This window comes from Heterodontus francisci, unplaced genomic scaffold (assembly GCF_036365525.1).
Source record: "Heterodontus francisci isolate sHetFra1 unplaced genomic scaffold, sHetFra1.hap1 HAP1_SCAFFOLD_967, whole genome shotgun sequence".
Taxonomy (NCBI): Eukaryota; Metazoa; Chordata; class Chondrichthyes; order Heterodontiformes; family Heterodontidae; genus Heterodontus; species Heterodontus francisci.
In genome coordinates this window covers 24,114-39,746 of record NW_027141036.1, presented here as the reverse complement: position 1 = coordinate 39,746, position 15,633 = coordinate 24,114, and the positions used below count along the sequence as shown (strand labels likewise).

Here is a 15,633-nt window from a genome sequence, read left to right as displayed (position 1 = left end):
AACTAGAGGAATGGGTTTCAATGGGAGAGATAGTGAACTTGAGGGATGGGTTTCAATGGGAGAGTTAGTGAACTAGAGGGATGTGTTTCAATGGGAGAGTTAGTGAACTAGAGGGATGGGTTTCGATGGGAGGGTTAGTGAACTAGAGGGATGGGTTTCAATGGGAGAGTTAGTGAACTAGAGGGATGGGTTTCAATGGGAGGGTTAGTGAACTAGAGGGATGGGTTTCAATGGGAGAGTTAGTGAACTAGAGGGATGGGTTTCAATGGGAGGGTTAGTGAACTAGAGGGATGGGTTTCAATGGGAGGGTTAGTGAACTCGAGGGATGGGTTTCAATGGGAGAGTTAGTGAACTAGAGGGATGGGTTTCAATGGGAGAGTTAGTGAACTAGAGGGATGGGTTTCAATGGGAGGGTTAGTGAACTAGAGGGATGGGTTTCGATGGGAGAGTTAGTGAACTAGAGGGATGGGTTTCAATGGGAGGGTTTGTGAACTCGAGGGATGGGTTTCAATGGGAAGGTTTGTGAACTCGAGGGATGGGTTTCAATGGGAGAGTTAGTGAACTAGAGGGATGGGTTTCACTGGGAGGGTTTGTGAACTCGAGGGATGGGTTTCAATGGGAAGGTTTGTGAACTCGAGGGATGGGTTTCAATGGGAGAGTTAGTGAACTAGAGGGATGGGTTTCAATGGGAGGGTTAGTGAACTCGAGGGATGGGTTTCAATGGGAGAGTTAGTGAACTAGAGGGATGGGTTTCAATGGGAGAGTTAGTGAACTAGAGGGATGGGTTTCAATGGGAGGGTTAGTGAACTCGAGGGATGGGTTTCAATGGGAGAGTTAGTGAACTAGAGGGATGGGTTTCAATGGGAGAGTTAGTGAACTAGAGGGATGGGTTTCAATGGGAGGGTTAGTGAACTCGAGGGATGGGTTTCAATGGGAGGGTTAGTGAACTCGAGGGATGGGTTTCAATGGGAGAGTTAGTGAACTAGAGGGATGGGTTTCAATGGGAGAGTTAGTGAACTAGAGGGATGGGTTTCAATGGGAGAGTTAGTGAACTAGAGGGATGGGTTTCAATGGGAGGGTTAGTGAACTAGAGGGATGGGTTTCAATGGGAGAGTTAGTGAACTCGAGGGATGGGTTTCAATGGGAGGGTTAGTGAACTAGAGGGATGGGTTTCAATGGGAGGGTTAGTGAACTAGAGGGATGGGTTTCAATGGGGGTGTTAGTGAACTAGAGGGATGGGTTTCAATGGGAGGGTTAGTGAACTAGAGGGATGGGTTTCAATGGGAGGGTTAGTGAACTAGAGGGATGGGTTTCGATGGGGGTGTTAGTGAACTAGAGGGATGGGTTTCAATGGGAGAGTTAGTGAACTAGAGGGATGGGTTTCAATGGGAGAGTTAGTGAACTAGAGGGATGGGTTTCAATGGGAGGGTTAGTGAACTAGAGGGAAGGGTTTCAATGGGAGAGTTAGTGAACTAGAGGGATGGGTTTCAATGGGAAGGTTTGTGAACTCGAGGGATGGGTTTCAATGGGAGAGTTAGTGAACTAGAGGGATGGGTTTCAATGGGAGAGTTAGTGAACTAGAGGGAAGGGTTTCAATGGGAGGGTTAGTGAACTAGAGGGAAGGGTTTCAATGGGAGAGTTAGTGAACTAGAGGGATGGGTTTCAATGGGAAGGTTTGTGAACTCGAGGGATGGGTTTCAATGGGAGGGTTAGTGAACTAGAGGGAAGGGTTTCAATGGGAGAGTTAGTGAACTAGAGGGATGGGTTTCAATGGGAAGGTTTGTGAACTCGAGGGATGGGTTTCAATGGGAGAGTTAGTGAACTAGAGGGATGGGTTTCAATGGGAGAGTTAGTGAACTAGAGGGAAGGGTTTCAATGGGAGAGTTAGTGAACTAGAGGGATGGGTTTCAATGGGAAGGTTTGTGAACTCGAGGGATGGGTTTCAATGGGAGGGTTAGTGAACTAGAGGGATGGGTTTCAATGGGAGGGTTAGTGAACTAGAGGGAAGGGTTTCAATGGGAGAGTTAGTGAACTAGAGGGATGGGTTTCAATGGGAGGGTTAGTGAACTAGAGGGATGGGTTTCAATGGGAGGGTTAGTGAACTAGAGGGATGGGTTTCAATGGGAGGGTTAGTGAACTAGAGGGATGGGTTTCAATGGGAAGGTTAGTGAACTAGAGGGATGGGTTTCAATGGGAGGGTTAGTGAACTAGAGGGATGAGTTTCAATGGGAGGGTTAGTGAACTCGAGGGATGGGTTTCAATGGGAGAGTTAGTGAACTAGAGGGATGGGTTTCAATGGGAGAGTTAGTGAACTAGAGGGAAGGGTTTCAATGGGAGAGTTAGTGAACTAGAGGGATGGGTTTCAATGGGAAGGTTTGTGAACTCGAGGGATGGGTTTCAATGGGAGGGTTAGTGAACTAGAGGGATGGGTTTCAATGGGAGAGTTAGTGAACTAGAGGGATGGGTTTCAATGGGAGGGTTAGTGAACTAGAGGGATGGGTTTCAATGGGAAGGTTTGTGAACTCGAGGGATGGGTTTCAATGGGAGAGTTAGTGAACTAGAGGGATGGGTTTCAATGGGAGGGTTAGTGAACTAGAGGGATGGGTTTCAATGGGAAGGTTTGTGAACTAGAGGGATGGGTTTCAATGGGAAGGTTTGTGAACTCGAGGGATGGGTTTCAATGGGAGAGTTAGTGAACTAGAGGGATGGGTTTCAATGGGAGGGTTAGTGAACTAGAGGGATGGGTTTCAATGGGAGAGTTAGTGAACTAGAGGGATGGGTTTCAATGGGAGGGTTAGTGAACTAGAGGGATGGGTTTCAATGGGAAGGTTTGTGAACTCGAGGGATGGGTTTCAATGGGAGAGTTAGTGAACTAGAGGGATGGGTTTCAATGGGAGAGTTAGTGAACTAGAGGGAAGGGTTTCAATGGGAGAGTTAGTGAACTAGAGGGATGGGTTTCAATGGGAAGGTTTGTGAACTCGAGGGATGGGTTTCAATGGGAGAGTTAGTGAACTAGAGGGATGGGTTTCAATGGGAGGGTTAGTGAACTAGAGGGATGGGTTTCAATGGGAGAGTTAGTGAACTAGAGGGATGGGTTTCGATGGGAGGGTTAGTGAACTAGAGGGATGGGTTTCAATGGGAGAGTTAGTGAACTAGAGGGATGGGTTTCAATGGGAGAGTTAGTGAACTAGAGGGATGGGTTTCAATGGGAGAGTTAGTGAACTAGAGGGATGGGTTTCTATGGGAGTGTTAGTGAACTAGAGGGATGGGTTTCAATGGGAGGGTTAGTGAACTAGAGGGATGGGTTTCAATGGGAGAGTTAGTGAACTAGAGGGATGGGTTTCAATGGGAGTGTTAGTGAACTAGAGGGATGGGTTTCAATGGGAGGGTTAGTGAACTCGAGGGATGGGTTTCAATGGGAGAGTTAGTGAACTGGTGGGATGGGTTTCAATGGGAGGGTTAGTGAACTAGAGGGATGGGTTTCAATGGGAGGGTTAGTGAACTAGAGGGATGGGTTTCAATGGGAGGGTTAGTGAACTCGAGGGATGGGTTTCAATGGGAGAGTTAGTGAACTAGAGGGATGGGTTTCAATGGGAAGGTTTGTGAACTAGAGGGATGGGTTTCAATGGGAGGGTTAGTGAACTAGAGGGATGGGTTTCAATGGGAGGGTTAGTGAACTAGAGGGATGGGTTTCAATGGGAGAGTTAGTGAACTAGAGGGATGGGTTTCAATGGGAGGGTTAGTGAACTAGAGGGATGGGTTTCAATGGGGGTGTTAGTGAACTAGAGGGATGGGTTTCAATGAGAGGGTTAGTGAACTAGAGGGATGGGTTTCAATGGGGGTGTTAGTGAACTAGAGGGATGGGTTTCAATGGGAGGGTTAGTGAACTAGAGGGATGGGTTTCAATGGGGGTGTTAGTGAACTAGAGGGATGGGTTTCAATGGGAGGGTTAGTGAACTAGAGGGATGGGTTTCAATGGGGGTGTTAGTGAACTAGAGGGATGGGTTTCAATGAGAGGGTTAGTGAACTAGAGGGATGGGTTTCAATGGGGGTGTTAGTGAACTAGAGGGATGGGTTTCAATGGGAGGGTTAGTGAACTAGAGGGATGGGTTTCAATGGGGGTGTTAGTGAACTAGAGGGATGGGTTTCAATGAGAGGGTTAGTGAACTAGAGGGATGGGTTTCAATGGGGGTGTTAGTGAACTAGAGGGATGGGTTTCAATGGGAGGGTTAGTGAACTCGAGGGATGGGTTTCAATGGGAGAGTTAGTGAACTAGAGGGATGGGTTTCAATGGGGGTGTTAGTGAACTAGAGGGATGGGTTTCAATGGGAGGGTTAGTGAACTAGAGGGATGGGTTTCAATGGGAGGGTTAGTGAACTAGAGGGATGGGTTTCAATGGGAGAGTTAGTGAACTAGAGGGATGGGTTTCAATGGGAGGGTTAGTGAACTAGAGGGAAGGGTTTCAATGGGAGAGTTAGTGAACTAGAGGGATGGGTTTCAATGGGAAGGTTTGTGAACTCGAGGAATGGGTTTCAATGGGAGGGTTAGTGAACTAGAGGGATGGGTTTCAATGGGGGTGTTAGTGAACTAGAGGGATGGGTTTCAATGGGAGGGTTAGTGAACTAGAGGGATGGGTTTCAATGGGAGGGTTAGTGAACTAGAGGGATGGGTTTCAATGGGAGGGTTAGTGAACTAGAGGGATGGGTTTCAATGGGAGAGTTAGTGAACTAGAGGGATGGGTTTCAATGGGAAGGTTTGTGAACTCGAGGGATGGGTTTCAATGGGAGAGTTAGTGAACTAGAGGGATGGGTTTCAATGGGAAGGTTTGTGAACTAGAGGGATGGGTTTCAATGGGAGGGTTAGTGAACTAGAGGGATGGGTTTCAATGGGAGAGTTAGTGAACTAGAGGGATGGGTTTCAATGGGAGGGTTAGTGAACTAGAGGGATGGGTTTCAATGGGAGAGTTAGTGAACTCGAGGGATGGGTTTCAATGGGAGAGTTAGTGAACTAGAGGGATGGGTTTCAATGGGAAGGTTTGTGAACTAGAGGGATGGGTTTCAATGGGAGGGTTAGTGAACTAGAGGGATGGGTTTCAATGGGAGGGTTAGTGAACTAGAGGGATGGGTTTCAATGGGAGAGTTAGTGAACTAGAGGGATGGGTTTCAATGGGAGAGTTAGTGAACTCGAGGGATGGGTTTCAATGGGAGAGTTAGTGAACTAGAGGGATGGGTTTCAATGGGAGGGTTAGTGAACTAGAGGGATGGGTTTCAATGGGAGAGTTAGTGAACTAGAGGGATGGGTTTCGATGGGAGGGTTAGTGAACTAGAGGGATGGGTTTCAATGGGAGAGTTAGTGAACTAGAGGGATGGGTTTCAATGGGAGAGTTAGTGAACTAGAGGGATGGGTTTCAATGGGAGAGTTAGTGAACTAGAGGGATGGGTTTCTATGGGAGTGTTAGTGAACTAGAGGGATGGGTTTCAATGGGAGGGTTAGTGAACTAGAGGGATGGGTTTCAATGGGAGAGTTAGTGAACTAGAGGGATGGGATTCAATGGGAGTGTTAGTGAACTAGAGGGATGGGTTTCAATGGGAGGGTTAGTGAACTCGAGGGATGGGTTTCAATGGGAGAGTTAGTGAACTGGAGGGATGGGTTTCAATGGGAGGGTTAGTGAACTAGAGGGATGGGTTTCAATGGGAGGGTTAGTGAACTAGAGGGATGGGTTTCAATGGGAGGGTTAGTGAACTCGAGGGATGGGTTTCAATGGGAGAGTTAGTGAACTAGAGGGATGGGTTTCAATGGGAAGGTTTGTGAACTAGAGGGATGGGTTTCAATGGGAGGGTTAGTGAACTAGAGGGATGGGTTTCAATGGGAGGGTTAGTGAACTAGAGGGATGGGTTTCAATGGGAGAGTTAGTGAACTAGAGGGATGGGTTTCAATGGGAGGGTTAGTGAACTAGAGGGATGGGTTTCAATGAGAGGGTTAGTGAACTAGAGGGATGGGTTTCAATGGGGGTGTTAGTGAACTAGAGGGATGGGTTTCAATGGGAGGGTTAGTGAACTCGAGGGATGGGTTTCAATGGGAGAGTTAGTGAACTAGAGGGATGGGTTTCAATGGGGGTGTTAGTGAACTAGAGGGATGGGTTTCAATGGGAGGGTTAGTGAACTAGAGGGATGGGTTTCAATGGGAGGGTTAGTGAACTAGAGGGATGGGTTTCAATGGGAGAGTTAGTGAACTAGAGGGATGGGTTTCAATGGGAGGGTTAGTGAACTAGAGGGAAGGGTTTCAATGGGAGAGTTAGTGAACTAGAGGGATGGGTTTCAATGGGAAGGTTTGTGAACTCGAGGAATGGGTTTCAATGGGAGGGTTAGTGAACTAGAGGGATGGGTTTCAATGGGGGTGTTAGTGAACTAGAGGGATGGGTTTCAATGGGAGGGTTAGTGAACTAGAGGGATGGGTTTCAATGGGAGGGTTAGTGAACTAGAGGGATGGGTTTCAATGGGAGGGTTAGTGAACTAGAGGGATGGGTTTCAATGGGAGAGTTAGTGAACTAGAGGGATGGGTTTCAATGGGAAGGTTTGTGAACTCGAGGGATGGGTTTCAATGGGAGAGTTAGTGAACTAGAGGGATGGGTTTCAATGGGAAGGTTTGTGAACTAGAGGGATGGGTTTCAATGGGAGAGTTAGTGAACTAGAGGGATGGGTTTCAATGGGAAGGTTTGTGAACTCGAGGGATGGGTTTCAATGGGAGAGTTAGTGAACTAGAGGGATGGGTTTCAATGGGAAGGTTTGTGAACTCGAGGGATGGGTTTCAATGGGAGAGTTAGTGAACTAGAGGGATGGGTTTCAATGGGAAGGTTTGTGAACTCGAGGGATGGGTTTCAATGGGAGAGTTAGTGAACTAGAGGGATGGGTTTCAATGGGAAGGTTTGTGAACTCGAGGGATGGGTTTCAATGGGAGTGTTAGTGAACTAGAGGGAAGGGTTTCAATGGGAGAGTTAGTGAACTAGAGGGATGGGTTTCAATGGGAAGGTTTGTGAACTCGAGGGATGGGTTTCAATGGGAGAGTTAGTGAACTAGAGGGATGGGTTTCAATGGGAGAGTTAGTGAACTAGAGGAATGGGTTTCAATGGGGGTGTTAGTGAACTAGAGGGATGGGTTTCAATGGGAGAGTTAGTGAACTAGAGGGATGGGTTTCAATGGGAGAGTTAGTGAACTAGAGGGATGGGTTTCAATGGGAGAGTTAGTGAACTAGAGGGATGGGTTTCAATGGGAGAGTTAGTGAACTAGAGGGATGGGTTTCAATGGGAGAGTTAGTGAACTAGAGGAATGGGTTTCAATGGGGGTGTTAGTGAACTAGAGGGATGGGTTTCAATGGGAAGGTTTGTGAACTCGAGGGATGGGTTTCAATGGGAGGGTTAGTGAACGAGAGGGATGGGTTTCAATGGGAGGGTTAGTGAACTAGAGGAATGGGTTTCAATGGGAGAGTTAGTGAACTAGAGGAATGGGTTTCAATGGGAGAGTTAGTGAACTAGAGGAATGGGTTTCAATGGGAGAGTTAGTGAACTAGAGGGATGGGTTTCAATGGGAGAGTTAGTGAACTAGAGGAATGGGTTTCAATGGGAAGGTTTGTGAACTCGAGGGATGGGTTTCAATGGGAGAGTTAGTGAACTAGAGGAATGGGTTTCAATGGGGGTGTTAGTGAACTAGAGGGATGGGTTTCGATGGGAGGGTTAGTGAACTAGAGGAATGGGTTTCAATGGGAAGGTTTGTGAACTCGAGGGATGGGTTTCAATGGGAGAGTTAGTGAACTAGAGGAATGGGTTTCAATGGGGGTGTTAGTGAACTAGAGGGATGGGTTTCGATGGGAGGGTTAGTGAACTAGAGGAATGGGTTTCAATGGGAGGGTTAGTGAACTAGAGGAATGGGTTTCAATGGGAGGGTTAGTGAACTAGAGGTATGGGTTTCAATGGGAGAGTTAGTGAACTAGAGGGATAGGTTTCAATGGGAGGGTTAGTGAATTAGAGGGATGGGTTTCAATGGGAGAGTTAGTGAACTAGAGGGATGGGTTTCAATGGGAGAGTTAGTGAACTAGAGGGATGGGTTTCAATGGGAGTGTTAGTGAACTAGAGGGATGGGTTTCAATGGGAGGGTTAGTGAACTAGAGGGATGGGTTTCAATGGGAGAGTTAGTGAACTGGAGGGATGGGTTTCAATGGGAGTGTTAGTGAACTAGAGGGATGGGTTTCAATGGGAGGGTTAGTGAACTCGAGGGATGGGTTTCAATGGGAGAGTTAGTGAACTAGAGGGATGGGTTTCAATGGGAGGGTTAGTGAACTAGAGGGATGGGTTTCAATGGGAGGGTTAGTGAACTAGAGGGATGGGTTTCAATGGGAGAGTTAGTGAACTGGAGGGATGGGTTTCAATGGGAGAGTTAGTGAACTAGAGGGATGGGTTTCAATGGGAGAGTTAGTGAACTAGAGGGATGGGTTTCGATGGGAGGCTTTGTGAACTCGAGGGATGGGTTTCAATGGGAAGGTTTGTGAACTCGAGGGATGAGTTTCAATGGGAGAGTTAGTGAACTAGAGGGATGGGTTTCAATGGGAGAGTTAGTGAATTAGAGCGATGGGTTTCAATGGGAGAGTTAGTGAACTAGAGGGATGGGTTTCAATGGGAGGGTTAGTGAACTAGAGGTATGGGTTTCAATGGGAGAGTTAGTGAACTAGAGGGATGGGTTTCAATGGGAGGGTTAGTGAATTAGAGGGATGGGTTTCAATGGGAGAGTTAGTGAACTAGAGGGATGGGTTTCAATGGGAGGGTTAGTGAACTAGAGGGAAGGGTTTCAATGGGAGGGTTAGTGAACTAGAGGGATGGGTTTCAATGGGAGAGTTAGTGAACTAGAGGGATGGGTTTCAATGGGAGAGTTAGTGAATTAGAGGGATGGGTTTCAATGGGAGAGTTAGTGAACTAGAGGGATGGGTTTCAATGGGAGAGTTAGTGAACTAGAGGGATGGGTTTCAATGGGAGAGTTAGTGAACTAGAGGGATGGGTTTCAATGGGAGAGTTAGTGAACTAGAGGGATGGGTTTCAATGGGAGGGTTAGTGAACTAGAGGGATGGGTTTCAATGGGGGTGTTAGTGAACTAGAGGGATGGGTTTCAATGGGAGGGTTAGTGAATTAGAGGGATGCGTTTTGATGGGAGAGTTAGTGAACTAGAGGGATGGGTTTCGATGGGAGGGTTAGTGAACTAGAGGGATGGGTTTCAATGGCAGAGTTAGTGAACTACAGGGATGGGTTTCAATGGGAGGGTTAGTGAACTAGAGGGATGGGTTTCAATGGGAGGGTTAGTGAACTAGAGGGATGGGTTTCAATGGGAGAGTTAGTGAACTAGAGGGATGGGTTTCAATGGGAGGGTTAGTGAACTAGAGGGATGGGTTTCAATGGGAGGGTTAGTGAACTAGAGGGATGGGTTTCAATGGGAGAGTTAGTGAACTAGAGGGATGGGTTTCAATGGGAGGGTTAGTGAACTAGAGGGATGGGTTTCAATGGGAGAGTTAGTGAACTAGAGGGATGGGTTTCAATGGGAGGGTTAGTGAACTAGAGGGATGGGTTTCAATGGGAGAGTTAGTGAACTTGAGGGATGGGTTTCGATGGGAGAGTTAGTGAACTAGAGGGATGGGTTTCAATGGGAGAGTTAGTGAACTAGAGGGATGGGTTTCAATGGGAGAGTTAGTGAACTAGAGGGATGGGTTTCAATGGGAGAGTTAGTGAACTAGAGGGATGGGTTTCACTGGGAGAGTTAGTGAACTAGAGGGATGGGTTTCAATGGGAGAGTTAGTGAACTAGAGGGATGGGTTTCAATGGGAGAGTTAGTGAACTAGAGGGATGGGTTTCGATGGGAGAGTTAGTGAACTAGAGGGATGGGTTTCAATGGGAGGGTTAGTGAACTAGAGGGATGGGTTTCAATGGGAGGGTTAGTGAACTAGAGGGATGGGTTTGGATGGCAGAGTTAGTGAACTAGAGGGATGGGTTTCAATGGGAGGGTTAGTGAACTAGAGGGATGGGTTTGGATGGGAGGGTTAGTGAACTAGAGGGATGGGTTTGGATGGCAGAGTTAGTGAACTAGAGGGATGGGTTTCAATGGGAGGGTTAGTGAATTAGAGGGATGCGTTTTGATGGGAGAGTTAGTGAACTAGAGGGATGGGTTTCAATGGGAGAGTTAGTGAACTAGAGGGATGGGTTTTGATGGGAGAGTTAGTGAACTAGAGGGATGGGTTTGGATGGCAGAGTTAGTGAACTAGAGGGATGGGTTTCAATGGGAGGGTTAGTGAACTAGAGGGATGGGTTTCAATGGGAGAGTTAGTGAACTAGAGGGATGGGTTTCAATGGGAGGGTTAGTGAACTAGAGGAATGGGTTTCAATGGGAGGGTTAGTGAACTAGAGGGATGGGTTTCAATGGGAGAGTTAGTGAACTGGAGGGATGGGTTTCAATGGGAGAGTTAGTGAACTAGAGGGATGGGTTTCAATGGGAGGGTTAGTGAACTAGAGGGATGGGTTTCAATGGGAGGGTTAGTGAACTAGAGGGATGGGTTTCGATGGGAGGGTTAGTGAACTAGAGGGATGGGTTTCAATGGGAGGGTTAGTGAACTAGAGGAATGGGTTTCAATGGGAGGGTTAGTGAACTAGAGGGATGGGTTTCAATGGGAGGGTTAGTGAACTAGAGGGATGGGTTTCAATGGGAGAGTTAGTGAACTAGAGGGATGGGTTTCAATGGGAGAGTTAGTGAACTAGAGGGATGGGTTTCAATGGGAGGGTTAGTGAACTAGAGGGATGGGTTTCAATGGGAGGGTTAGTGAACTAGAGGGATGGGTTTCAATGGGAGAGTTAGTGAACTAGAGGGATGGGTTTCGATGGGAGGGTTAGTGAACTAGAGGGATGGGTTTCAATGGGAGAGTTAGTGAACTAGAGGGATGGGTTTCAATGGGAGGGTTAGTGAACTAGAGGGATGGGTTTCGATGGGAGGGTTAGTGAACTAGAGGGATGGGTTTCAATGGGAGAGTTAGTGAACTAGAGGGATGGTTTCAATGGGAGGGTTAGTGAACTAGAGGGATGGGTTTCAATGAGAGAGTTAGTGAACTAGAGGGATGGGTTTCAATGGGAGAGTTAGTGAACTAGAGGGATGGGTTTCAATGGGAGGGTTAGTGAACTAGAGGGATGGGTTTCAATGGGAGAGTTAGTGAACTAGAGGGATGGGTTTCAATGGGAGGGTTAGTGAACTAGAGGGATGGGTTTCAATGGGAGAGTTAGTGAACTTGAGGGATGGGTTTCGATGGGAGAGTTAGTGAACTAGAGGGATGGGTTTCAATGGGAGGGTTAGTGAACTAGAGGGATGGGTTTCAATGGGAGAGTTAGTGAACTAGAGGGATGGGTTTCAATGGGAGGGTTAGTGAACTAGAGGGATGGGTTTCAATGGGAGAGTTAGTGAACTTGAGGGATGGGTTTCGATGGGAGAGTTAGTGAACTAGAGGGATGGGTTTCAATGGGAGAGTTAGTGAACTAGAGGGATGGGTTTCAATGGGAGGGTTAGTGAACTAGAGGGATGGGTTTCAATGGGAGAGTTAGTGAACTTGAGGGATGGGTTTCAATGAGAGAGTTAGTGAACTAGAGGGATGGGTTTCAATGGGAGAGTTAGTGAACTAGAGGGATGGGTTTCAATGGGAGAGTTAGTGAACTTGAGGGATGGGTTTCAATGAGAGAGTTAGTGAACTAGAGGGATGGGTTTCAATGGGAGAGTTAGTGAACTAGAGGGATGGGTTTCAATGGGAGGGTTAGTGAACTAGAGGGATGGGTTTCAATGGGAGAGTTAGTGAACTAGAGGGATGGGTTTCAATGGGAGGGTTAGTGAACTAGAGGGATGGGTTTCAATGGGAGAGTTAGTGAACTTGAGGGATGGGTTTCGATGGGAGAGTTAGTGAACTAGAGGGAGGAGTTTCAATGGGAGGGTTAGTGAACTAGAGGGATGGGTTTCAATGGGAGAGTTAGTGAACTAGAGGGATGGGTTTCAATGGGAGAGTTAGTGAACTAGAGGGATGGGTTTCAATGGGAGAGATAGTGAACTAGAGGGATGGGTTTCAATGGGAGAGTTAGTGAACTAGAGGGATGGGTTTCAATGGGAGAGTTAGTGAACTAGAGGGATGGGTTTCAATGGGAGGGTTAGTGAACTAGAGGGATGGGTTTCGATGGGAGGGTTAGTGAACTAGAGGGATGGGTTTCAATGGGAGAGTTAGTGAACTAGAGGGATGGGTTTCGATGGGAGGGTTAGTGAACTAGAGGGATGGGTTTCAATGGGGGTGTTAGTGAACTAGAGGGATGGGTTTCGATGGGAGGGTTAGTGAACTAGAGGGATGGGTTTCAATGGGAGGGTTAGTGAACTAGAGGGATGGGTTTCAATGGGAGAGTTAGTGAACTAGAGGGATGGGTTTCAATGGGAGGGTTAGTGAACTAGAGGGATGGGTTTCAATGGGAGAGTTAGTGAACTAGAGGGATGGGTTTCAATGGGAGAGTTAGTGAACTAGAGGGATGGGTTTCAATGGGAGAGTTAGTGAACTAGAGGGATGGGTTTCAATGGGAGGGTTAGTGAACTAGAGAGATGGGTTTCAATGGGAGGGTTAGTGAACTAGAGGGATGGGTTTCAATGGGAGAGTTAGTGAACTAGAGGGATGGGTTTCAATGGGAGGGTTAGTGAACTAGAGGGATGGGTTTCAATGGGAGAGTTAGTGAACTAGAGGGATGGGTTTCAATGGGAGAGTTAGTGAACTAGAGGGATGGGTTTCAATGGGAGAGTTAGTGAACTAGAGGGATGGGTTTCAATGGGAGGGTTAGTGAACTAGAGGGATGGGTTTCGATGGGGGTGTTAGTGAACTAGAGGGATGGGTTTCAATGGGAGAGTTAGTGAACTAGAGGGATGGGTTTCAATGGGAGGGTTAGTGAATTAGAGGGATGGGTTTCAATGGGAGAGTTAGTGAACTAGAGGGATGGGTTTGGATGGCAGAGTTAGTGAACTAGAGGGATGGGTTTCAATGGGAGAGTTAGTGAACTAGAGGGATGGGTTTGGATGGCAGAGTTAGTGAACTAGAGGGATGGGTTTCAATGGGAGAGTTAGTGAACTAGAGGGATGGGTTTCAATGGGAGAGTTAGTGAACTAGAGGGATGGGTTTCAATGGGAGGGTTAGTGAACTAGAGGGATGGGTTTCGATGGGAGGGTTAGTGAACTAGAGGGATGGGTTTCAATGGGAGAGTTAGTGAACTAGAGGGATGGGTTTCAATGGGAGGGTTAGTGAACTAGAGGGATGGGTTTCAATGGGAGAGTTAGTGAACTAGAGGGATGGGTTTCAATGGGAGGGTTAGTGAACTAGAGGGATGGGTTTCAATGGGAGGGTTAGTGAACTAGAGGGATGGGTTTCAATGGGAGAGTTAGTGAACGAGAGGGATGGGTTTCAATGGGAGAGTTAGTGAACTAGAGGGATGGGTTTTAATGGGAGAGTTAGTGAACTAGAGGGATGGGTTTCGATGGGAGAGTTAGTGAACTAGAGGGATGGGTTTCAATGGGAGGGTTAGTGAACTAGAGGGATGGGTTTCAATGGGAGAGTTAGTGAACTAGAGGGATGGGTTTCAATGGGAGAGTTAGTGAACTAGAGGGATGGGTTTCAATGGGAGGGTCAGTGAACTAGAGGGATGGGTTTCAATGGGAGAGTTAGTGAACTAGAGGGATGGGTTTCAATGGGAGAGTTAGTGAACTAGAGGGATGGGTTTCAATGGGAGAGTTAGTGAACTAGAGGGATGGGTTTCAATGGGAGGGTTAGTGAACTAGAGGGATGGGTTTCAATGGGAGAGTTAGTGAACTAGAGGGATGGGTTTCGATGGGAGGGTTAGTGAACTAGAGGGATGGGTTTCAATGGGAGGGTCAGTGAACTAGAGGGATGGGTTTCAATGGGAGGGTTAGTGAACTAGAGGGATGGGTTTCAATGGGAGGGTTAGTGAACTAGAGGGATGGGTTTCAATGGGAGGGTTAGTGAACTAGAGGGATGGGTTTCAATGGGAGGGTTAGTGAACTAGAGGGATGGGTTTCAATGGGAGGGTCAGTGAACTAGAGGGATGGGTTTCAATGGGAGAGTTAGTGAACTAGAGGGATGGGTTTCAATGGGAGAGTTAGTGAACTAGAGGGATGGGTTTCAATGGGAGGGTTAGTGAACTAGAGGGATGGGTTTCAATGGGAGGGTCAGTGAACTAGAGGGATGGGTTTCAATGGGAGAGTTAGTGAACTAGAGGGATGGGTTTCAATGGGAGGGTTAGTGAACTAGAGGGATGGGTTTCAATGGGAGGGTTAGTGAACTAGAGGGATGGGTTTCAATGGGAGGGTTAGTGAACTAGAGGGATGGGTTTCAATGGGAGAGTTAGTGAACTAGAGGGATGGGTTTCAATGGGAGGGTTAGTGAACTAGAGGGATGGGTTTCAATGGGAGGGTCAGTGAACTAGAGGGATGGGTTTCAATGGGAGAGTTAGTGAACTAGAGGGATGGGTTTCAATGGGAGGGTTAGTGAACTAGAGGGATGGGTTTCAATGGGAGAGTTAGTGAACTAGAGGGATGGGTTTCAATGGGAGAGTTAGTGAACTAGAGGGATGGGTTTCGATGGGAGGGTTAGTGAACTAGAGGGATGGGTTTCAATGGGAGGGTTAGTGAACTAGAGGGATGGGTTTCAATGGGAGAGTTAGTGAACTAGAGGGATGGGTTTCAATGGGAGGGTCAGTGAACTAGAGGGATGGGTTTCAATGGGAGAGTTAGTGAACTAGAGGGATGGGTTTCAATGGGAGAGTTAGTGAACTAGAGGGATGGGTTTCAATGGGAGGGTTAGTGAACTAGAGGGATGGGTTTCAATGGGAGGGTTAGTGAACTAGAGGGATGGGTTTCAATGGGAGAGTTAGTGACCTAGAGGGATGGGTTTCAATGGGAGGGTTAGTGAACTAGAGGGATGGGTTTCAATGGGAGGGTTAGTGAACTAGAGGGATGGGTTTCAATGGGAGAGTTAGTGAACTAGAGGGATGGGTTTCAATGGGAGAGTTAGTGAACTAGAGGGATGGGTTTCAATGGGAGGGTTAGTGAACTAGAGGGATGGGTTTCAATGGGAGGGTCAGTGAACTAGAGGGATGGGTTTCAATGGGAGGGTTAGTGAACTAGAGGGATGGGTTTCAATGGGAGGGTTAGTGAACTAGAGGAATGGGTTTCAATGGAAGGGTTAGTGAACTAGAGGGATGGGTTTCGATGGGAGGGTTAGTGAACTAGAGGGATGGGTTTCAATGGGAGAGTTAGTGAACTAGAGGGATGGGTTTCAATGGGAGGGTTAGTGAACTAGAGGAATGGGTTTCAATGGAAGGGTTAGTGAACTAGAGGGATGGGTTTCGATGGGAGGGTTAGTGAACTAGAGGGATGGGTTTCAATGGGAGAGTTAGTGAACTAGAGGGATGGGTTTCAATGGGAGGGTCAGTGAACTAGAGGGATGGGTTTCAATGGGAGGGTTAGTGAACTAGAGGGATGGGTTTCATGGTGGGCATCATATTCCTGTCAGCAATCTCTGCAATTT

General features: G+C 47.3%; 1 protein-coding gene across 1 annotated transcript in view; it reads right to left on the bottom strand.

Moving 5' to 3' along the window:
- Positions 1–15,633, bottom strand: part of LOC137361878 (kinesin light chain 2-like) — a 233,833-nt gene that overhangs the window by 196,460 nt on the left and 21,740 nt on the right. The window lies entirely within an intron of this gene.